The sequence below is a fragment of the Hemitrygon akajei genome, chromosome 1 (assembly GCF_048418815.1).
Source record: "Hemitrygon akajei chromosome 1, sHemAka1.3, whole genome shotgun sequence".
Taxonomy (NCBI): Eukaryota; Metazoa; Chordata; class Chondrichthyes; order Myliobatiformes; family Dasyatidae; genus Hemitrygon; species Hemitrygon akajei.
In genome coordinates this window covers 98,443,273-98,468,950 of record NC_133124.1, presented here as the reverse complement: position 1 = coordinate 98,468,950, position 25,678 = coordinate 98,443,273, and positions in this window count along the sequence as shown.

Below are 25,678 nucleotides of genomic sequence, written 5' to 3'. Positions count from 1 at the left end.
GTGAAAAGGGTGAGAAATTTATAGCAACATACACAAATGCTGGAGTAACTCAGCAGGTCAGGCAATGCAGGGCAATTCTTAATTGATGATTGATGTTAACCATTATAATGATTAAACAGGACATGGTACAAACAATGTGTGGTCAACATGTAAAAAGCTAAAGATGGACCAATGAGATGTTTATATCTGCTTTCCTATGCCATTAGTAGCTTTGATGTAAGGTATTTTGGAATTATGATAGTGACATTAAAAGAACAGCTGGGGGATTCAACAAGGTATTCCACATATATTGAGTACAATGGTACAATTCAACTCCACAGATGGATAGAGTATAATAAGAGAAAAGCTGTCATTACTTCATGTCTCCAATTGCAGCTATTTGTAAAAGTTTTTGAATAAACAAAACGTATTTTCCCAATGTTCACTAAGGAGGAGCTATAGAAACATAAAAAGATAAAACTCGAGAGCCAGATTAGATCATTCAATCCTTGGAGTCTCTTTCATCATTCAACACAATCATGGTTGATTCTACTTTCTCCCATATACCTTGATCTCTTAATTGGTACTGATATTGGTTCATTATTGGATCATGCACCAATATATGGGAGAGTGAGGAGATAATCAATCAAAGCTACAGGGAAGTAGTCACCCCTAAGTTGCAGGAGGTAAGTAACTGCGTGACTGTCAGGGGAAATCGAAATGTGAATTGGCAGTTAGCACAGAGCACCCTTGTGGCCATTCCCTGCAATAATAAGTATACCACTTTGGATACTGTTGTGTTGGATGACCTCCCAGGGGAATGCCATGGAAACCAGGTGACTGGCACTGGACATGGGTCTGTGATGCAGAAGGGAAAGACGGAGAAGAGGGTAGTGGTAGTGACAGGACTCAGTAGTCAGGGGAATGGACAGGAGATTCTGTGGATGAAAACAGGACACCTGAATGGTATGTTGCCTCCCAGGTACCAGGGTCAGGGACCTCTCGGATTACGTCTACAGCATTTTCGAGGGGGAGAGAGAGCAGCCAGATGTCTTGTAACATATTGGTACCAATGCCATAGGAAGGAAAAGCAAAGAGGTCCTGAGGAGCAAATTCAGAGAGCCGGGCAGGACCTCCTGGGTAGTAATTCCTGCGCTGTGCACCAGTGAGGGTAGAAGCAGAATGAATTGATAGATCAATGCATGGCTGAGAAGCTGGTGGAGGGGGCAGGGATTCAGGTTTTTAGATCATAGGGATCTCTTCTGACGGCGGTAAGATCTGTACAAAAGCGATGGGTTGCACCTGAACCAAGGGGGACCAATACTCTCGAGGGCAGGTTTGTTACAGCTGCTGGGGAGGATTTAAACTAATTTGGCAGAGGGGTGGGAAACAGAGTGAAAGGACTCAGGATAGCATGGATGGGAAAAAAAAAGCAAAGATAGCGGTCTGCTAGACTGTCATTAAGGGTAGGCAGATGATGGAACAAAATTGCTGGCTGCAGGGTGAGTATCACTGCATTAGGGATGCAGAATCAAAAAGGGTAGCAAATACAGTACTCAATGTGTTATATCTCAATGCACGGAGTAAAAGAAATAAGGTGGATGAACTTGTTCCACTATTACAGATTGCCAGGTATGATGTGGCCATCACTGATTTGTGGACGAAGGATGGTTGCAGCTGAGAGCTGAATGTGTAAGGTTACATGCTGTATCAGAGGGATAGGAATGTAGGCAGAGGGGGTGGTGTGGCTCTGCTGGTAAAGAATGGCATCAAATCAGTAGAAAGTTGTGACATAGGATTGGAAGATGTTGAATCCTTGTCAGCTGAGTTAAGAAACTGCAAGGGTAAAAGGACCCTGATGGCAGTTATATACAGACCCCTTCCAACAGCAGCTTGGATGTGGACCACAGATTACAATGGGAAATTAAAAAGGTGTGTCAAAAGGCCAATGTTATGGTAGTCATGGGAGATTTCAACATGCAGGTCAATTGAGAAAATCAGATTGGTAACAGATCTCAGGAGAATTAGTTTGTTGAATGTCTATGAGATGTTTGTTAGAGCATTTTGTTGTTTAGCTTACTTGGGGATGAGCTATACTGGATTGGCAGTTATGTAATGAACCAGAGGTGATTAGGGAGTTTAAAGTATAAGACACTTAGGAGACAGTGATCACAATATAACTGACTTCAACTTGAAATTTGACAGGGAGAAGGTAAAGTCTGACATAGCAGTATTTCAGTGGAGTAAAGGAAATTACAGTGGCATGAGAGAGGAATTGGTCAAAGTAAATTGGAGGGAGATGCTGGCAGGAATAACAGCAGAGCAGCAATGGTGTGAGCTTCAGGGAAAAATGAGCAAGGTACAGGATAGATGTATTCCAAAACTGAAGAAATACTCAAATTGCAAAATTGTGCGACTGTGGCAGACAAGGGAAATCAAAGTTAATGTAAAAGCTAAAGAGAGGACATACAACAAAGCAAAAATTAGCAGGAAGATAGAGGATTGGGAAGTTTTTCAAAACTTATAGAGGACAGCTAAAAAAATCATTAGGAGGGAAAAGATGAAGTGTGAAAGCAAACTAGAAACCAATATTAAAGTCCATAGTAAAAGCTTTTTAAAGTATGTAAAAAAAAATAAAGGTAAGATGAGAGTGTTTATAGGACCAATAGAAAATGAGGCTGGTGAAATGATAATGGGGGCAGGGAGATAGCAGGTGAACTAAATGAATATTTTGCATTATTCTTCACCATGGAAGACACTAACAGTGTGTCAGATGTTGAAGGTGGTGAAGGAAGAGAAGTGAATGCCATTACTATTACAAGGGAGAAGGTGCTCAAAAAGCTAAAAACTGAGTACATAAGTCACCTGGGCCAGATGAACTGCACCCTAGGGTTCTGAAGGAGGTAGTGTTAGATATTGTGGAGGCATTAGTAATGATCCTTCAAAAATAATTGGACTCTGACATGGTACCAGAGGACTGGAAAATTACAAATGTCACTCCACTCTTTAAGAAAGGAGGAAAGCAGCAGAAAGGAAATTATAGACCAGTTAGCCTGACCTCAGTGGTTGGGAAGATATTGGAGTCAATTGTTAAGGATGAGGTTATGGAGTACTTAGTTACACATGACAAGATAGGACAAAGTCATCGTGGTTTCCATCAGGCAAAATCTTTCCTGGTGAACCTGTTGGAATCCTTTGAGGAGATTACAAGTAGGAAAGATAAAGGGGATGCAGTGAATGTTGTATATTTGGACCTTCAGAAGGCCTTTGACAAGGTGCCACACAGGAGGCTGCTTACCAAGTTAAGAGCTCATAATGTTACAGAAAATTTACTGACATGGTTAGAGCATGGCTGATTGGTAGGAGGCAGCAAGTGGGAATAAAAGATCCTTTTCTGATTGGCTGCCAGTGACTAGTGGTGTTCTGCAGGGCTTGGTGTTTGGATCACTTCTTTTTATGTTGTACATCAATGATTTAGATGATGGAATAGATAGCCTTATTGCCAAGTTTGCAGATGATACGAAAATTGCTGGAGGGGCATGTAGTGTTGAAGAAACAGGTAAGATGCAGAAGGACTTAGACAGATTAGGAGAATGGGCAAGAAAATGGCAAATGATATACAATGTTGGGAAATGGTCGTGCACATTGCAAGAAGAAATAAATGTGCAGGCTATTTTCTAAATGTGGAGAAAGTCCAAAAATCTGAGATGCAGTGGGACTTTGGAGTCCTTGTGCAAAATATCCTAAGGTTAACTTGCAGGTGGAATTGGTGTTGAGGAAGGCAAATGCAATGTTAGCATTCACTTCAAGAGGTGTAGAATACGGGAGCAAGGATGTGATGCTGAAGCTTTACAAGGCACTGATGAGGCCTCACCTTGATTATTGGGAACAATTTTGGGATCTTATTCTAAGAAAAGATGTGTTGGCTTTGGAGAGGATTCAGAGCAGGTTCACAAGGATGATTCCAGGAATGAAAGGTTATTATACGAAGAAAGTTTGATGGCTTTGTGTCTGTACTTGCTGGAATTTAGAAGGATAAAGGGGGATCTCATTGAAACCTTATGAATATAACAATAAATAACAATATACAATAAATAGTTACAGGAAGGGGACGGAAGACAGAATGTTCGGGGTCAGTGGAATCCTTGTTTATATTTTACAAAGGTAACAAGAAGTATAGACAGAATCCATGGAGGGGAGGCTGGTTTTCATGATGTCCTAATCCAGTTCCAAAGTAGACAGGAGGAAGGGCACTGTTCCATTTCCTGAAGCCAATGGCCAGTTCTTTTGTTGATATTGAGGAAAGATCGCTGTTTTGGCATTATTTTACTGAGCTGTCTTTTTCCTTCCTGTACTCGTTGTTATTTGAGGTACAGCTCACCACGGTGTTATCAGCTGCAAACCTGTAGGTGGCATTAGAGCAGAATCTGGGCACATAGTTGTGAGTAGAGCAGAGGGCTGTGCAGCGCCAGTGTTTAGAATAATCATGGGGATGGTGTTGCTGCCTATCCTTACTGATTGGGTTCAGTTGGTCTGGAAGTTGAGGATTCAGTTACAGAGGGAGACATGACACCATTGTTTGGTGATAAATTATTGTTGAAGGCAGAGCGCTCATCAATAAACAATACCCTGATGTACCTTTACTATGCTGATGTTCTTGAGATGAGTGTAGGGCCATAACTGTTTCAGTAGTAGGCAAACTGCAATAGGTCAAAGTTGTCTGGAAGGTTGGCGTTAATGCAAGTCATGCCATGACCAGCCTCATGAAGCATTTGCTAAATGGAAATTGCCATAAAGTGCAAATGTTTCAATAACCATTTCTAGTTACACTCATTAGAGCCTATGCATGGTTTCCCCAAAGGAAAGCAGATCACAACATTAGCAAGCAATGCAAAAAAATAAATGTAAATGACTGTTTCACCTAGATGAAGTGCTTGGGTCCCCGGGGAATGAGAAGGGAGGAGATAAAAGTGCAATAGTTCTGAAGCTAATTCTGTCAGAGTACTGTCTCTAATCTGACTCAGGATGTTACAGTTAATTTTTGTCCATACATTATTAATTTAACCCCACATCAAAGAATCCAATGTGGATTGTTTACAGAAAAATCAATTTGCTTGCAACAATTGCTAATTCTCCAACTAAATACAAAACAGAGTCTGTTTTAACCTGCTGTTTTACTATTGGTACATCATTAGTTTGATTTCTGACTTGCAGTTTTACCTCATGCAACTAATTTTCCATGACATCTACATCTGGTATAAGGGGAGCAAGATGTAATCAGAAGAAAAGGGCTCTGATTGAATGATTGAATTCTATAAATGAGACAATAAGGAAATTAATATGTAAGAGAAGATGGGATATTCAAAAGCAAAGGACAATCAACATATCCACTTAATCTTACCTTCTGATATATATCTTAAGTTCCATTATTTTTTGTGGCACTTCATCACAAATAGAATCTAAAATAACCCATTCATGATTTATCCAGCATCTGAAGTTTTTCTGATTTTCATGATTTATCTGGAAATAAAGCCAGAGAAGTCTTTCAGATATTTATTTACATTGCCACAATGCATAGCCAATCCCTGGTAATTCCATCAACTGCTGAAACGGGACAGATGCAATTCTCTTTTGAATGCTTGATCTGAATTAATAGCTTCTGGCAGTGAATCATACAGATAGAAGAGCTGTTGTTTTACAGCTCCAAGAATCAGGGGTCAGTCCTGACTTCCAGTGCTGACTTTGTAAAGTTTGTACACATGGTGTGGATTTGCTCCGTGTACTCCACATCCCAAAGATATGTGGGTTGCTAGGTTAATTGGTCATTTCCCCTAGTGTGAGTGAATGAGAGAAGAAAAATAAGAATAGGGTAGTATTAGTGTGAGTGGGTATTTCATAGATGGTTCACATTTAGGGGACAAAGGGCCTGTTTCCATGCTGTATGGTTCCATGAAGGGAAACATTAAAGGTTATTTCTTCAATTTACTGATGTTGAATATGAGGAAGGTCCGGTCTCTGAGGTGGGTCATTGTTTTGGCTAAAAATATATCTCACTGTTAATTAGTCAATAGTTGAAAATTTGGATGGAATTTGCTCATAACTTGGAGACTTAAATCCTTTCTGTTCTCCTTTCAAAGCATTTCTAGATAAAGTAGAGGACAAAGACTGAATTTAACGTAGAAAGAAGAAGAAAAGATAGAAGTTCCATAACAATATACAAATCAATATGCTGTTATATGAATTTTGCAAATTTAAAACCTGGCTAATATTCCTGATCAAACACGAGGAAATCTGCAGATGCTGGAAATTCAAACAACAACACACACAAAATGCTGGTAGAACACAGCAGGCCGGGCAGCATCAATAGGGAGAAGCGCTGTCGACGTTTTGGGCCGAGACCCTTCGTCAGGCCGATTCGGTTAGTCCTGACGAAGGGTCTCGGCCCGAAACGTCGACAGCGCTTCTCCCTATAGATGTTGCCCGGCCTGCTGTGTTCTACCAGCATTTTGTTAATATTCCTGATGTTTTGTTGTTGGGTTTTAACTATTGATGCTTTGCCAACTGGCTCAAAACTGCAACAAATAGTCATTAAAATTTGTGAACTTGTGCATTAAATGAGAGGAAAGGGGCATGAAAGCCCTCAGCGACAAACAAACAAGAAAATATAAAGGAGAATTGTTAAAATTTCAACGGGGAAGTGCCAGTTGGGAAAATATATTCATAAAAGTAAGAAAGTGAACCAATTGAATCAATAAAAATTTCTGATAATAAAATTATTATATCTTCTCATTAATTGAAGTTTATAGCACTGGTTAACTTTTGCCAGAAAGTAAAGCACGAACAATTTGAGATCCCATGAGAAAATTATTAAATTTAGCCAATGAATTGTCTTTTGTCTGGTTCAGTACCTAAGTTGGAGTCTTCATTTGCATGTTTGCACATGTATGTACTGTTATTAGTTTGGCAGAGTTGTTATATTCAGCTGAGTTGAAGAGTTCTTTTTTAATAATATTTGTTGACTCTAGTCTAATATAAAATCTACAATAATGCTCTTTTTTTGAAGGTTTATAGAGTTTTATTTTTGCATCTGTCAATTCAAAAGAAAAGATGTATTTCCCAATTCTTAATCATGTTTCACATTCAGAACACTAACAACTCCATGTTCTCTGTTACTAACAACTAACTATTTGGCCCTAATTTATTTTTTAAAGGAGATTTATTTTGTCAACCTTCAGAACTTCACATTGAGTTTTTTTTTTGCTTTAGTGAGGATTTATTGATTTTTCTTAGTGCAAGAGCTGCAAAGCATTTCAACCGATTTTCCTCTACAATGGAGAAACCAAACACAGATTGGACAATCATTGCAGAGAGTTTGCAACCTGAGCCTTCTACTTTAATTCTCCATCCCAATTCTGCTTTCAGCTCTTTGATTGTGGTTTTCTGCTCCGTTACAATGAGGATCAATGCAAGCCTCTGTCTGGGCATGCTGCAGCCTTCCTGATTTAATATCAAATTCTCCAACTCTAGTAAGCTGTTTTCACTATATTTTTTAAGTTGCTACTTTGGCGGTAGGGTTTCCATCTTTGATTTTGACTTAATTTCTCTCTCTCTCCTTTATTACAGTTTCACAACCAAGTACTGTATGTCCCAGATCCCCACTCTAAGCAACACAAAAACTATAATCTTTAGCAGGGAATACAGATTAGTCATAGTATTGGTATGAAATCAAAGGTTCATTGCAACTGATATTAAAGATGTAATAAAATGTGTTTGTTCTAATCTTTTTTTTCTATGACAAAAAAGGTAAATGGTAAAAATCAACAAGCTAGCCAGTACCTAGCAGCTTTCTTGTCTATAACCATCATCTTTTCCCTTGCACCATCATTCCTACACCTGTCATCTCAGAATCAGAATCAGATTTATCACCTGCATGTGTCATGAAATTTGTTAACTTAGCAGCAACAGTTTAATGCAATATATGATAAATACAGAAATAAATAAATAAATTAATTACAGTAAGTTTATATAAATGTGTGTGTATATTGAATAGATAAAAATAGTGCAAAACAGAAATAATATATATTAAAAAGAAAGTGAGGAAGTGTTCATGGGTTCAATGTCCATTTAGGAATCATATGGCAGAGGGGAAGAAGCTGTTCCTGAATAGCTGAGTGTGGGCCTTCAGGCTTCTGCACCTCCTTCCTGATGTGAAGAGGGAATGATGGGGTTCCTTAATAATAAACATCGCCTTACTGAAACACCACTTCTAGAAGATGTCTTGGGTACTGTGGAGGCTGGTACTCAAGATGGAGCTGACTAATTTTACGACTTTCTGTAGCATCTTTCGGTCCTATGCAGTACCCCCCCCTTCCCTGCCCCCCCCCCCATACCAGACAGTGATGTAGCTTGTCAGAATGTTCTCCACAGTACATCATTGGAAGTCCTCAAGTGTTTTAGTTAGAGAACCAAATCTCTTCAAACTCATAATGAAGTATAGCCATTGTCTTCCCTTTTTTTATAGTTCCATTTTATTGCTGAGACCAAGCTAGATCTGCAGAGATCTTGGCAACCAGGAACTTGAAAATCCTCACTCTCTCCACTTCTAATTCCTCTATGAGCATTGCTTCATGTTTCCTCATCTAGCCCTTCGTGAAGTCCACAATCAGCTCTTATGCCTTACTGACACTGAGTGCAAAATTGTTGCTGTGACACCACTCAACGAGCTGGTCTACCTCGCTCCTGGATGCCCTCTCATCTTCATCAGAGTTTCTACAAACAATGGTTGTCTCTTCACTTAATTTATGTATCATCTGCGCTCATCTTTCTCGGGCCTCCTACATTTATATTTAAAATATTAGTATATATCATGAAAAGGAAGTGAATCTGAATGAAGGCAGCCTTCTTATCATAAAAACACTCACCAACATAACCCATTTCTTTGTTGTCGGTTTTGGATTCATGTTGCATCCTTCCTTAGATCTCCTGACCATTCATGGTCTTGATCCACCAGCCATTTGAAACCTCATTAATGTCAATGTGGATGACACACAAGTCCCCTTGCATATCTGTTTTTTGGATTTTCTCTCTGTTTAGAAAATAGTCAATCATTTCATTTCTTCTATCAAAGTGCATGACCATACCACTTCCCAACACTGTATTCCATCTGCCATTTCTTTGCCCATTCTCTTAATCTGTCTCAGTCCTTCTGTAGCTTCTCTACTTCCTCAAAACTACCTTCTCCTCCACCTATCTTCATATCATCTGCAAACTTTGCAACAAAGCCATCAATCCCATCATCCAAATCATTAACATATAACTCAAAAAGAATCAGTCCCAACACAGACCCCTGTAGACCACCATTAGTCACTGGCAGCCAGCCAGAAAAGGCTCCCTTTATTCCCACTCTTTGCCTCTTGCCAATCAACCACTGCTTTATCTATACTACAATCTTTCCTGTAATACCATGGACTTGTAGTTTGTGAAACAGCCTTATCTGTGGCATCTTGTCAATTGCCTTCCGAAAATTCAAGTATATACACAATATCAACCGAGTTTCCTTTGTCTATCCTGCTTGTTATTTTTTCCAAAGAATTCCAACGGATTTATCAGGCAAGACTTTTCCTTGAAAAAACCATGCTGATTACAGCCTATTTTGTCATGTGCTTCCAAGTACGCTGAGACCTCATTCTTAATAATCGATTCCAAAATCTTGCCAAACACTAAGGTCAGACTAATTGGCCTATAGTGTGCTTTCTTCTGCCTCTCTCCCTTCTTGAAGAGTGGAGTGACATTTACGATTTTCCAGTCTTCCCGAACCATTCTAGAATCTAGTGATTCTTGAAAAATTATTACTAATGCCTCCACAATCTCTTCAGCCACCTCTTTGCTGTATACCACCTGGTCCGGTGACTTGTCTAGCTTTAGACTTTTCAGTTTCCCAGGAACCTTCTCTCTAGTTATGGTAACTACACACACTACATGCCCCCTGGCACCTGAAACTTCCATCATACTACTAGAGTTTTCCACCATGAAGACTGATGCAAAATACTTATTCATTTCGTCTGCAATTTCATTGTCCCCCATTATTACCTCTCCAGCATTATTTTGCCTTCTGTTGGTTTTAAGAGCTTCCCAGTCCTCTAATTTCCCACTAATTTTTGCTTTATAATATGTCCTTTCTTTGACTTTTGATGTCTCTTGTTAGCCATGTTTATGTCATCTTTTCTTTAGAATACTTCTTCCTCTTTGGGATGAAAATATTCCATGTTTTCCAAGTTACTTCCAGATATTCTAGCCATTACAGATCTGCTGTCATCCATGCCAGTGTTATTTTCCAATCAATTCCTCCCTCAGGCCTCTGTAATTCCCTGTACTACACTGCAATATTGATAGATCTGACTTTGGCTTCTTCTTCTCATTTGATCTCCCAAAGAGCAACACCTCACACTTGGCTGTAATAAACTCCACTTGCCCTTCTCTCCACCCAAGTCAAAGTTCAAAGTACAAAGTAAATTTGTTATCAAAGTGCATATATGTTAGCATGAGATCCATGCATGCCATTGGAATGAATACAAATAAATAAAAAAGAAGTCCATTGATGGGAGGAAAGGTTCGGTGTTGGAGTGAGTGAAGTTGAGTGAAGTCATCCTCTGTGTTCAGGAGCCTGATGGTTGAGGGGTAATTGTTCCTGAAACTGGAAGTGTGGGTCTTGAGGCTCCTGTACCTCCTTCCTGTTGGCAGCAGTGAGAAGAGAGCATGGCTTGGATTGTGGGGTGTCCTTAATGATGGATGTGCAAGGCTCCATGCAGATATGCTCAGTGTTTGGGAGTGCTTTATCGATGATGGACTGGGCTATATCCACTATTTTTTTGCAGAGTTTTGCATTCAAGGGCATTGGTGTTTCCATACCAGTCTCATGCAACCAGTCAATACACTCTCCACTGCACATCTATAGAAGTTTGCCTAAGTTTTTAGATCACATGCTTAATCTTCACAAACTTTGCAGAAATTAGAAGCACTGCTATGCTTTCTTTGTAATGGCACTTAGGTGCTGGAACCAGGACAGTTCCTCAGTAATGATAAAGCCAAGGAATTTAAAGTTGCAGACCCTCTCTGCCTCTGATCCCCTGATGAAGACTGGCTCATGGTTTCTACATGTAGTCAATAGTCGGCTCCTTTGTCTTGCTGATATTGATTGCTGTGGCACCATTCAGCTAGATTTTTGATTTCCCTCTTAAATGCTGATTCATCACCACCTTTGGTTTAGCCAGCAGTTGTGGTTTTTCCAGCAAACTTAATTACGGCACTGGGGCTGTGCTTAGCCCTACAATCATAAGTATAAAGCAAGTGGAGCAGGGGGTTAAGCACACAGCCTTGTGGTGCATCTGTGATGTTGGTGATTGTGGAGGAGATGCTAAACTGACTGGAGTCTGCAAGTGAGGAAACTGAGGATCCAATTACACAAAGAGATGTTGAGGCCAAGAACTTGGAGCTTATTGTTTAGCTTTAAGGAGATGATACTATTGAATGTTAAGCTACTGAGCTGTAGTCAATATGCCAAGTTGGAGTCAGTCAGCAACTCTATATCCCTTTACATCCTTAGGCAATCTTCTGTACTATCCATATTTTATCATCATTGATCTTACTAACCCACTTACTCATGAACAATTCCATCCAGGTAATTTATATATATCAATAACACCAGAGGTCTAAGTACTGATCCCTACAAAACATCACTGGTCAAGGAGCTCCAGCCGGAATGTCCCATTGACCACTGGGCTATGTCTTTTATGGACAAGCTTATTCCTAATCCCAATGGCTAAATCACTGTGGGTTCCAATATTTAATCCTGCTGCAATTCACTAACTACCATAAGAGCTCTACAGTGCATGCAATCTCAATGGTTCATCATTCTGCTTGGAATACCTAGAAAACAGCAAAACATATTTCAGGTCACTGTATATCAATAACAATTTAGCCTGGCATTCAGTACCATAACCTCATGATTATTACTTACTAAGCTTCTAGTCCTGGGCCTCTGAACCTCCCTCTGCAATGGAAATCTCATTTTCCTTATCAGAAGACTGCAGTCAGTAGAGATCAGGGATAAAATCTCCTTCACACTGACAATCAATACAGGCACACCTCACACCTTTACTCTCACTGCACTGTTGACTGTGCATCTAAATACAGCTCAAATGCCATTTATAAATTTGCAGATGATACCACTGTTGTTAGCAAGATCACAGATGGGAAAAGGGAGATGTGCAGGATTGAGGTACACTGGCTGGTTGGGTAGTGTCACACCAACAACCTTGCACATCAGCAAGACCAAGATATTGATTCTGGACTTCAGGAAGGGGAAATAAGGAGAATATGCACCAGTCCCCATTGAAGGTTCAGCAGTGGAAAGGGTAAGCAAATTCCTGAGTGTCAACATCTCCGAGGATCACGAAGAAAGCATGCCAGTGGCTCTACTTTGTGTTGGAGTTTGAGGAGATTTGGGATGTTACCAAAGATTCTTGCAGTTTTCTAGAGATGCATGGCAGAGGGCATTCTGTCTGATTACATCACAGCTTCAAATGGACAAGATCGTAAGAGACCATGGAGGGTTTTAGACCGAGCCAGCCCTATCATGGGTACAATGCACTCCATCATCTAGAACATCAGCAACTCATGACTGTGTCTTAAGAAAGCAGCCTCCATCCTTGAGGATCCTCACCATTTGGGACATGCAACTTTATCATTACTACCATCAGGAAGAATATACAGGAGTCTGGAGGCTCACATTCAATAATTCAATACTTCTTTCTCTTTGTTATCAGATTTCTGAATGGTCCATAAACACATCAGCACTACCTCATTATTCTGCTTTTTGTACTACATATTTACTTTGCAATTTCCAGCAATTTTATGTCTTTGCACTGTAGTGCTACCGATAGACAACACATTTCTTGTCATATAAGGGAGTGAAAATGAACATGATTCGGATTCAGAAACAATTCTCTAGTCTGTCTCTGAAAGCTTCAAGAGCTGATGAGTAAATGCAAAAACAGTTTGATCCAAAATGGGATTCAGAAGAAACCACAAATATTGGAATCCGGAGCATCAAACCATCTGCTGGAGGAACTCAATAAGCCGAGCAGCGTCTGAAGGAGGAAAGGAAATGCAAACATTTCAGCAGCAGGGATTTGTCCTAAAAAGTCAATGAGCAGTAAACAGCTGAGCTGTTGCCTATATATTACTGTTGCAGATTCTGACAACAGTTTGGCAAAATTGTCTTTGACAATAATGTAGCTCAAGAAGTTCATCATCTTTCTCTGCTTTTTACTCTCCAATTCAAATTACTCCCCGGCAGATGCAACCAATCTCAGCTCACCTCTGGACATCACCTCTAGGGTCCATTTTCTTTTGCAGCAAAGCTACAGTGTGGTCTGGTGACGTGTGGCCTTGGCAAAATCAAAAAGGAAGTTATTGCTGGGTAAGTGCCACACAGTGGTACTGCCAATGATTCCTTTCCTATTTTACTGATAGGGAAAGTATAATGATTGATCAATAACTAACCAGGATTAAATATATTTGTGAGTGGCATATGCCTAGGAAATTTCTCACAATATCAGAGGGAGAGTAATGTTGTACTTGCACAGGAGTAGTTGGCTGGAGACACAAATAGTTCCAGAGCACAGGTTATCCATGTTCCTCCCAAAATGTAATCTGAGCCCACAGAGTTTGCTTTATCCAGCCATTCCGTAGAGTGCAATGAGTTGACTGAAGACAAACATTTGTGTTGGGGGATCTCTGTTGGAAGCTATGATTGATCATCCCCTTGGTATTTCTAGCAACCTAAAGGCACCTAGGTGGGGGATGAGGATATTCTTGAAGCTCCGTCCTCATGTTTTGGTGTTCAGTTGTCCAGCATCATTCATGTCCAAACATGATTGAAATTTGATCTGATTCAGTGGTTGTTGGTTTCTTTAATTTGTTTATTCAATTGTTTCTGTTATTGATGCTGTTTGTGTGTCATGCCGTGGCTTCATCAGTTTTGCGTCTCCTTCTTAGCTACGTTTGCTGCTGTTCTTTATTTTGAACCCCCAGTTTAACCTGATTTAACCTAGCCTAATCATGGGACAATTGGCAATGACCAATTAACGTACCCAGTGTGTGGCCTGTGTGATTGACTTCTACACTCTCAATGAATTGCAGCTGATTCCTTCTCCTAATAACAGTGGTCGAGTCATGATATGTCAGGCCATGAAGTTGCAGATTGTGATGTGTTTTTCTGCTGGTACTGATAGCAACAGAATTTAATTGATATTCTATAAAGCAGAACCTCATTGGATGACCTGTTTGGAGCTGCTAGATGTGCTATGAATCAATTCCATTTAGGTAATTGTAATGCCACATTATATCACTGAGGGCATTGTTTGATCTGCACGTGGAACATCATCTCCACAATGTGATCACTTTTAACAATGTCATTATCGATAAATGCACATAAATTCACTTCCCACAGATAGATTCGTGAGACAAAGTCAAGTAGGTTAATCGTCCTTTTTATCACTCATTACTGCCTCATCTTTGACAAAATCCAAGATAAGTTTTGCCTTTCTTCAGTCTTTATCTTTACTTTGAAAAAAAATCCTTTACCTACTCCCCACCTCAACATTTACACCATGTCACCCATTAGTCTGCTTGTTCTACTGTTGGAAACAATATGTAATGAATAGCTGTTTAGTTGGCCTCCTTTAAATAATAAATAGACTGTGAGGCATGAAAGTACTCAAGTACCCAAAGTTCAAAGTTCAAAATCAATTTATTATCAAAGTACATATATGTCACCATGTACAACCCTGAGATTTATTTTCATGTGGATATTCAATATAAATACAAAGAAACACAATAAGATCAATGAAAAACTACAGCAAAGACAGACAAGCAAACAATGTGTAAAAGACAACAGTTCATGCAAATACAAAAAGATAAACAAAATAATAATAACAAGTAAATAAATAATATTGATAACATTGGCTGTAGAATTCTTGAAAGTGAGTCCTCAGGTGAGTCCATAACTTCCAGTTATGGCGATGTACTTGGACGTCGCAGCCTCTAAGGGGCCAACCAAAGGTGTTATAATCTTTTAAAAACATAACTTTTACAACTGCAAGATGCTGCTGGACATCAAGTACCACAGGTCTTCAGTGAGTTGCTCATTAGCGCTGGAACTGGACTTGGCGTGGATCGTGTTGGTGCCTGCCACAGAAAGGTGTCAGAGACGGTGTATGAATGTGGTGTGCAGTCTAACAATGTGTGATTGTTTTGGACAATTTTCTTTTAATCACAGGATCCTGCTGGGCATTAGTAATGTAGAATACTGCAAGTCCAGTTCACTGGTTTATTGATGAGACTGGCGGTTGGCCTCGGTTGAAATGTGGACTAGGCCTCATGCCGTGGTGTTGCCTTGTCCTGACCCACCCAGGACAGGTGACACTGCGGGTGGTGTACCACAATGTCCACGCTGGATTGCGGGCTGGCCTCTCCTATCAATGCTACTGTCCAGTGTCTGTTTAGTGGAAGGAAACTGGATTGCATTTGTCTGTGGATTTCTTCAGGCTTGTTCTTGCAGACAACATCTATGGACTCAGGGAGTTGGTCTAGATTATATATATTTTTTGTGTGACTCTATGTTTACTGCTACCTTATGTGCTACATGTGCCTTGTGCTGTGCATGACTGTTGGCACTGGAGGAACTGTTTCATTTGGCTGCATTCATAAGTATTCATTTATGGTTGAATGATAATCAAAGTTGAAGTTGATAGGTTGTAGAAGCAGCCCAGTGCTGGGGTGAGTGAGGTTATTCACTCTGGTTCAGGAGCGGACTTTTTTTTATTCAGAGATACAGCGTGCAGTCGGCCCTTCCAGCCCTTTGAGCCGTACTCCCCAGCAATCTCTAACAAGCCCGATGTAACCCTAAATTAATTGCAGGGCAATTTTCAATGACCAATTAACCTGTTAGGACTGTGGGAGGAAACCGGAGAATCCAGGGAAAACCCTCGCTTTCCACGGAGAGGACACACAGACTGCTCACAGAGGATGCCGGGGCAGAGCTCCGAACGCTGACACCCACAGCTGTAATAGCATCGTGCTGACCACTGTGCTACCATGGTGCCCGATGGCTGAGGGGCAATACCCAACCTGTCATAGTTTGCAAGAGAATCAACAAATCACTATTTCTCTTAATTTGAAATCTCTTAAAATGAGAATACATCAAATGTATCCAGATACCTCAAAGGAAGTAGAGAACTGAATACATATGTCTTACATGGCTCAGGCTTAAATCACACCATTCTTGTGTCGGTAACATCTCTGCTATTCAGTAGTATATCATGCATAAGCAATTTAGCAGAAATTTATTTGATGTAAAGTTTTAAGTAGTACCTTAATTCCAGTTGTTTAACACATCTGCTTAGCTTCCAGAAGCACGTTTAGCTTAACTGTTTTTCAGGTTCTCTTTCTCAAATCTTAAAATGTTCATTCTGAATTATTCCTAAGAAAAGATATGTAATAAGATCACCAGCCACAAATCTCCATTGTTATAAGGTCATGTCAAACATCATTATTAATTATTCAGCCAATAGGTTGACAGTGATAGAATTTCTTTTTTTTTTGGCTCTTCACATTACATTGCTCTTTCTAATCCCAACCGGATGATGAAAAATAAATTAGATTTTGCTGTAAGGGGTCAGATTTTTCATTGAATCCTGTGGGATGAGTTTACTCAAGGAACAGACACTTAGGTTTTTCTTTAAAAGTATGAGATGATAGTGGGGTGACAAGGACAAGGGAAAATTTGAAGACTGTGTTAAGGCTTAAGCTAATGCTTTCCTGTTATTTATTTTCCAGGAATGGAGCATTGTTAAGACGGCTAGCATTTTTACTCATTCCTAATTACTCTTCAAAGGAAGCAGTAAGCGACCAATTTGAATTGCTGCAGTCCTTTATTCCCACAGCATTATTGCATATGGATTTCATTGGTTTAGATCCAGCAAAAATGAGATGAGTACCAAAGATTTATTTCCATGTCAGGAACATGAATGGGAACCTGCAGGTGTGATATTCTGTATGCATTTTTCCCTTTTCCTTCTTAGAGGTAGTGTTTTGTTTTGGAAGTGTTGGAGATGCTAAATAGGAAACTGCTATAGATTTTGTATGTGACACATTGTGTACTGTTGGGTGAGGTTATGAATATTTAATATGGTTAATGGTTTGCCAATCAAGTGGAGTGCTTTGAACTTCGTTACATTATGCTTATGGATTTTTGTTGGAATTGTACTCTTCTGGGCAGATGGATACTATTCCACCTTGGTCCTGACTTGTACCTTTTATATGGTGAAAAGGCTTTGGGATGGAAAGCAGTGAGTCACTTGCTGTAGGAAACCCAGCTTCGTAGCTGGTTTTATCACCGTTGTTATGTGGCTGGTGTTAATGCGATTTTTGAGTTTAGTACATTCAGCAAATAACTTCAGCTACCAATCTTCAAATTTGAATATAGATTGCAGATTACATTTAAAATGCATCTCTGAACAATAGGTTCCTAAAAGCCTTGAATCACAGACCAGACAATGCTGACTAAAATTCATTTAGATGTCTGTGGCATGGGTGCAGATAGGGAGGATTGAAGTTTGTGTGTAGTTTCAAAGAAAACATTGTGGGTGCATTTTAAATATGGAATTTTCCTTCGATGCTTAACACATAAAATGTCAGATAACACTGGGCTAGCCAGACCTTTCCACCTAAAGCATCTCAAGATGCTTTTTAAGAAAGGAAGGAGAGAAAAAACAGGGAATTATAGACCAGTTAGCCTGACATCAGTGGTGGGGAAGATGCTGGAGTCAATTATAAAAGATGAAATAGTGGCACATTTGGATAGCAGTAACAGGATCGGTTTGAGTCAGCATGGATCTATGAAGGGGAAATCATGCTTGACTAATCTTCTGGAATTTTTTGAGGATGTAACTATGAAAATGGACAAGGGAGAGCCAGAGGATGTAGTGTACCTGGACTTTCAAAAAAGCCTTTGATAAGGTCCCACATAGGAGATTAGTGGGCAAAATTAGAGCACATGGTATTGGGGGTAGGATACTGACATGGATAGAAAATTGCTTGGCAGACAGGAAACAAAGACTAGGGATTAATGGATCCCTTTCAGAATGGCAGGCAGTGACTAGTGGGGTACCGCAAGGCTCGGTGCTGGGACTGCAGCTATTTACAATATACATTAATGATTCAGATGAAGGGATTATAAGCAACATTAGCAAATTTGCAGATGACACAAAGCAGGGTAGCAGTGTGAAAGGTGAGGAGGATGTTAGGAGAATGCACGGTGATTTGGACAGGTTGGGTGAGTGAGCAGATGCATGGCAGATGCAGATTAATGTGGATAAATGTGAGGTTATTGACTTTGGTGGCAAGAACAGGAAGGCAGATTACTATCTGAATGGTGACAAGTTAGGAAAAGGGGAAGTGCAATGAGATCTAGGTGTCCTTGTTCATCAGTCACTGAAAGTAAGCATGTAGGTACAGCAGGCAGTGAAGAAAGCTAATGGCATGTTGGCCTTCATAACAAGGGGAATTGAGTATAGGAGCAAAGAGGTCCTTCTGCAGTTGTACAGGGCCCTGGTGAAACCACACCTGGAGTATTGTGTGCAGTTTTGGTCTCCAAATTTGAGGAAGGACATTCTTGCTATTGAGGGACTGCAGCGTAGGTTCATGAGGTTAATTCCCAGGATGGTGGGACTGTCATACGTTGAAAGATTGGAGCGACTGGGCTTGTATACCCTGGAATTTATAAGAATGAGAGGGGATCTGATTGAACGTATGAGATTATTAAGGGACTGGACATGCTAGAGGCAGGGAACAGGTTCCCGATGTTTGGGGAGTCCAGAACTAGAGGTCACAGTTTAAGAATAAGGGGTAAGCCATTTAGAATGGAGTTGAGGAAAAACTTTTCCACCCAGAGAGTTGTGGATCTGTGGAATGCTCTGCCTCAGAAGGCAGTGGAGGCCAATTCTCTGGATGCTTTCAAGAAAGAGCTGTTAAAGATAGTGGAATCAACGATATGGAGAGAAGGCAGGAACAGGGTACTGATTGTGGATGATCAGCCATGATCACAGTGAATGGCGGTGCTGTCTCGAGGAGCCAAATAGCCTACTCCTGCACCTATTGTCTAAGATAATGCCTGCTGGATCTTATTTTGCTGAATAAAGAGGCTGCTTCATACCTACCAGTACTTTACTCCGGTGAATTTATTCATGCAATAACATCTGTTATCAGGAGTGGGATACTATCGTGTGACCCATTGTGTGGTCAGGGATCTTAACAGTCTAAATGGATGAGTATTTTTAAAATTAGCACTCACTCTTGGATCTGCTTGGGCTGGTGGTACACAGGAACACGGGGTATCATGAACATGGAGAGCTGAACTGGCAGATATAAAAGTAGTGTGTAAATGTGCATGTCTGCTTATATAAGAGATGAAACTTAGTGTAATAACTTGGTGAGAGGGAGCTACCAGTTGTGAAGGGTAGTTATTGAAGGTTCGGGACACCAGTAGCTGTCTGTGTTCTTCTACCAGGAGCTGCATTTTAGCATAAGTGTTTTGTGACTGCGATGCAAAGAATTACAGCAGGCATCATGAGTTCAGGCACCCAGAAGTGGAAGATTGCAGAGAATGTACTCTGCAGTTTTAACTACGTATTGTACTATTTGACTGGTACCCATTTATATTTTTGTGTAGTGTGGAGATATTTTAAGGGGAGGTTTTACATCGATATATTTGTCAGGATGGCACCTACTGATGCCAGGCAATATCAGGTTGAGAACCCTGGTGATCCAAGCCAGCCCTTAATCATGATTATGACAATTCATAAGCCCCTCACCCCTAGGGAGTAACAAAGCAGTCTGTCAGAATGGCCCTCACTTGAAGTGGCATGTGAGAATTCAGAATTCTAGTGCATGCTTGAGGAAATGGTTGAAATTCAATGGATGCCTATACATGTTGGTAAAAGCAAAGTGCCTGAGGAATTTATGGGATAGTATGGCCCAGAGATGTGGGAGTGTAATGGACAACTGTGGCATCTTACATTATCAATGTCCATAGGGTCTTATACTCACAAGAGGAATGTCCAAAACAATCACGCATGGTTACACCTCATGCCCCCTTCATGCTCCAACTCTGATGCTTTCGAGTAGAAGGCAACAACACAGTCTGCACCCAGGTCAGTTCCTCCAAACCTAACCCGACTCCTCTAACACATCGACCGGCTCCTCTTTCTCCAACATTCCAGCCAGTTCCTTCTCCAACCCACCGGCCGGCTCCTCTGACCCACCGACTTGCTCCTCTAACCCACTGGCTGGCTCCTCCTTCTCTGGATGTGGAGAAGGTGTTTCTTATGGTGGGAGAGTCTAAGACCAGAGGACACAGCCTCAGGATAGAGGGTGTCCTTTTAGAACGGAGATGTGGAGGCAAAGTCTTTATGTATATTTAAGGCAGAGGTTGATAGATTTTTGATTGTTATCCCTTCATGCTCTGACCAATCAAGAATCTATCAACCTCTGTCTTGAATATACATAAAGACTTGGCCTCCACAGCTGCCAGAGGCAAAGAGTTCCACAGATACATAAAATTAAATTAAGTAAGTAGTGCAGAAAGAGAGGAAAAATACTGAGGTAGTGTTCATGGGTTTGTTGTCCATTCACAAGTCTGATGGTGGAAGGAAAAAGCTATTCCTGAAACACTGAGTGTGTGTCTTCAGGCTCCTGTACCACCTCCTCGATGGTAGCAATGAGAAGAGGGCATGTCCTGGGTGATGGGGATTCTTAATGATGGATGCCAGCTTTTTGAAGCAACGCCATTTGAAGTTGTTCTGAAAACTGGGGAGGCTATTGCCCATGATAGAGCTGGCCGAGTTTACAATTTTCCAATCCTGTGCTGTGGCCCCTCCATACCAGACAGCAGTTAGAAAGCTCTCCAGGGTTCATGAGTAGAAATACTGATTCTCCTAAAATTCTAATGAAATATATCTGGTGTCATGCTTTCTTTGTAATTGCATCATTATTTTGTGGCCAGAAAAGATCCTTAGTGAAACTGACACCCAGGAACTTGAAACTACTCATCTTTTCCATTTCTGATCCTCAGTGAGGATTGGTATGTTTTCCTCAACTGACCCTTTCTAAAGTCTACAATCGTTTGCTTGGTCTTACTGATGTTGTGTGCAAGTTGTTCTTTCGATGCCACTCAATCAGCTGATCTATCTTACTTCTGTTCACCTCCTCATCCCCAACAATAGTTGTGTCATTCACAGATTTATAGATGGCATTTGAACTGTGCCTAGCCACACAGTCATGGGTGTAGAAAGAGTAGAATGGTGTGCTGAGCACGAATCCTCGAGGCGTGCCAATATTGAGGAGCTGCCTTTTCTGATCCGCACAGACTGTAGTCTCCTGATGAGGAAGTCAAGGATCCATTCACAGAGGGAGATACAGAGTCCTGGGTTTTGGAGCAATTTGATTAGAAGTGAGGGCATGATTGTGTTGAATCACAGTGGTTGTAGTGTTTCATAATGATATGAATGCATTGCATGAGCTGTGAAAATATCTGGCCTACTGCAAAGAATATGAATATCCACTACTACTCATGCATCTCTTCCTCATAATCATTATCTACAGTACATTGGTAATGGATAACACTGCATAATAATTACACCACTGTTCTTACAGTATGTAATTAATCTTGATTGCAGTTCCACTTCATCACAGGATAATCTGCCTGGCTACTTTGCACTCCAGTGATGCAATTGTCCCTGTGTTATATTAAATACTGAGTGGCTTTTGATACTATATTTAGAAGGGAAAACGAAAAGGTGTGGAAATATGGAGGGGTGATTTGCCATTGTTCAGCACTTAACAAGCTGCAGCTGTCGTTGCTTCAAAACTTTGGATACCAATTAATTGTAAAGCAATTAGTGATTCATTGTATGACATCTGATTGAGGCAATGATTCACATGAAAACAAATTAAATTACGGTTTTGGGCAGCTTATATGACCTACTGCAATTTGTATTAGCAATAATCAGAAATTACATTCAAAAAGAGAATGTGAATGCAACAATAAAAATCAAAGAGCTCTGTATATGGTTGATTACAAATTACTTGATGTCTGGTGATAATTTGAAGGGTCACTTTCTACAAAAAAATACAGTCACAACAAACAAAATGGATTTGTCAATGATGAATGCAGAATTGGGTTCACTACTTTTGGAAGTTAAAGGATTTTACAGAGATCCAGCACAGTTCACGCTCCTTTTGTGCCTCAAATGGACTATCTGTTACTGTCTGTCATAATAGTCAGATCTTCAGGTGGCTACTGGCCATCTTTTTTAATTCCACTTCCCATTCCAACACAGACTTATCTCCACAGTCTCCCCTACTGCCAAGTTGAGGCTAGACACAGATTAGAGGAACAATATTTGTCAGTCTCCATCCTGACGTCATCAATACCAATTTCTCTATCTTCAAGTAACATTCCTTTCTGTTTGAACCCAGCTTTGTTTTCCCTGATTCCTCAACCCCATCATGCCTTCTCTTCCCCCTCACCCACACCAAAATCTGCTCATCACCCACACCTTCTTCCCTCTTCCCTTTATCCCACACTCCACAATCCTTTGCTTTAGATTCTATCTTACTCAGCCCTTTGGCTCTTCCACCTACCACCTTCCAGATTCTCAGATCATTCCTCCCTCCCCCATCACTAGGATTTACCTATCACACTAGTTTGTGTTACTCCCCCCACCTCCACCTTTATCCTGGAGTCTGCCCTTCTTTTCAGTCCTGGTGAATGGTCTTAGTACAAAATGTTGACTGGTCAGTTCCCTTTATAGATGCTGTTTTTCTTGCTAAGTTCTTCCAGCACTTTCTGTGTGTTGCTCCAGATTTTCAGCATCTACAATCGCTTACGCACACCTGTTCCTATTTCCCAGTGGCTTTACCGCATTGAAATCAAAACCCAGCTCACTGCAGAATCAATCTATCTCAGTCCACAGCTCAGGTTTATAACCTCTTTTTCCAACCTTCAGTATCAAGTCAAGTCAAGTTTATTGTTACTTAACTATATACATGTGTACCATCAAATTAAACAATGTTTTTATAGACCAGGGTGTAAAGCACTGTAGTACACACAGCACACATATAAAACTCAATAACTTAGGAAAGTAAGACTTAAATATTAAAATAATTATGCATAGATAAAGTAAAGTGCATAAATTAAATATTGTATGTACAGTAAAAATTATCCAGTAACACTTTAAATCTGATACAGCTGGGAGTTCAGAAGCCTAAAGGGCTGAAGGAAGAAGCCATTACCCATCCTGACCATTCTCGTCTTTATACATCAGAGTCTCCTGCTTGATGGTAGAAGGTCAAAGAGGATGCTGGATGGATGGGTGGGATCCTTGAAAGTGCTAAGTGTCCTGATAAGCACTCCTGATAAATGTCCCCAGTAGATGGTAGGAAGAACCCTTTGATCCACTTGGTCATTTTCACAGTCCTTTGTAGAGACTTTGGTCTGATGTTCGACTGCCCTCATAAAAGATGGAGATGCAGCTTGTCAGGATGCTCTCAATGATTCTCTGTAAACTCCATTAAGATGGTGGGGGGGTGGGGGTGGGGAGGGACCTTCGCCTGCCTCAATCGTCTCAGAAAGTGGAAGCACTGCTGCGCCTTCTATTTCAGGGAGGTGATACTGAGGGACCAGGTGAGGTCATCCGTGATGTGAACACCCAAGAACTTGGTGCACTTAATTCTCTCTCAGGAAGAGCCATGTCTGCGCAGAGGGGGTTGGTTTCTCAGCACCTTCCTAAAGTTCACAATCATATCTTCGGCATTCTCCACATTCAGATTTAGGTTATTGTTCCCACACCAGTCCACCAGCCACTCCACTTCCTTTCTGTACTCCAACTCATCATCATTGTAGATGAGGCCAACCACTGTTGTGTCACCTACAAACTTGATGACACAGTTTGAGCTGAATCCTGCAGCACTGTCATGCGTCAGCAGTGGGCTGATCACATAGTCCTGGGGAGCGCCAGTCCTTAGCATAATGGGTTTAGAGACATTACTGCCCACATGGGCTGACTGTGGCCTTACTGTTAAGAAGTCCAGAATCCAATTGCAGAGGGAGGTGTTGAGACCCAGCGAGGACAGTTTCCCTCCCGTTTTCTGGGGTATGATGGTGTTGAATGTTGAACAGAAGTCTATGAACAGCAGTCTGGCATATGAAAACTGATTTTTCAGGTGGAACATGACAGAGTAGAGGGCAGAGGCTATTGTGTCATCAGTGGATCAATTTGAACAATATATGAACTAGAAAGGGTCTAGTGTAGCTGGGAGAAAGGTTTTAATGTGCTCAAAGCATTTCATAATGGGTTATATTAATGGCACCGGATGATAATCATTTAGGCAGAATACTGTCGCTTTCTTTGCCAGTGGAATGATGGTTGCCACCTTAAAACCAAGGGGACAATAGACTGTTCCGGAGAGATGTTGAATATTTCTGTCAGGACCTCAATCAGCTGGGCTGCAGTTTTACAGATTGATTGACTGGGCCCTCAGCTCCTCAATGGAGCTTAGGCTATCGATGACCTCCCGTCTCCATTGTCCTCTGAAGTCGGTGCAGTTCATCAACGTTTCTACAATCCATGTTGGCTAGCCTTACCCATTTCCACCTCTCATGATGGGAACATAGGGTTGGACTTTGAGAGGCAATGTCTTACAGAACCCAACAGCTTTGTGTGGGTTGACCCTGACCAGAGTCTTTCGCATCTCAGCTTAGCCAGACAGAGTGTCTGCTCCCCTGTGGGGAGGGTGCCTTCCTTGCCAGTACTTTGTTCTGTGCAAGAAACTGGGCATAAAAGACATACAGCCTGTTGGGGAGTGAGGCATCCTCATCACTGATGCACAGGGTAGACTTGTAATCTATAATCGCCTGAATTCCCTGCCATATTCACTTTGTGGGTCTGGTTTTGCCGAAGTGGTTGTATGTTGTGTGAGAATGCTCCATTTTTGCATTTCTGGTGGAGCAGGAAAGCATAGTTCTTACTTCCCTGAGAGCTCTCACATCCCCCAATCTAAAGGCTACATCCCAATCCCTCAGCCATGCACGGATCTCTGAAGTAACCCTTATATCTAATTTGCCCTCACATGGATGTACTTCATGATGGCAACATCTTCAGTACACTTTTTTATGTAAATGGCCACAGAAACTACGTATTCTTTGATGTTAATGTGGTTGCCATAGGTAGCAGCCTCTCTGAACATTTTGAAGTTTGTGTTTTCAAAGCAGTCCTGCCGAGCTGAGATTTCCCCCTCAGGCCAGGTTTTCACCATCTTTCCAGCTGGTTTGGCCCATTTGATCAGTGGTTTGTATGATGGAATTAGCACACAGATAAGTGAGCTGAGAGCCCAATGTGGGATCAGGGAACTATTTTGTATGCACTTTGCACATTAGTGTAACCAGGTCCAGTGTATTTTCACCTCTTGTAGCAAAACGAGCATGCTGGTGGAACTTAATCAGGACTGTTTTTAGGTTTTGCATGGTTAAAGTCACCAGCAGCAATGAGGAAAGCATCAGGGTATTTTAAAACTTCAA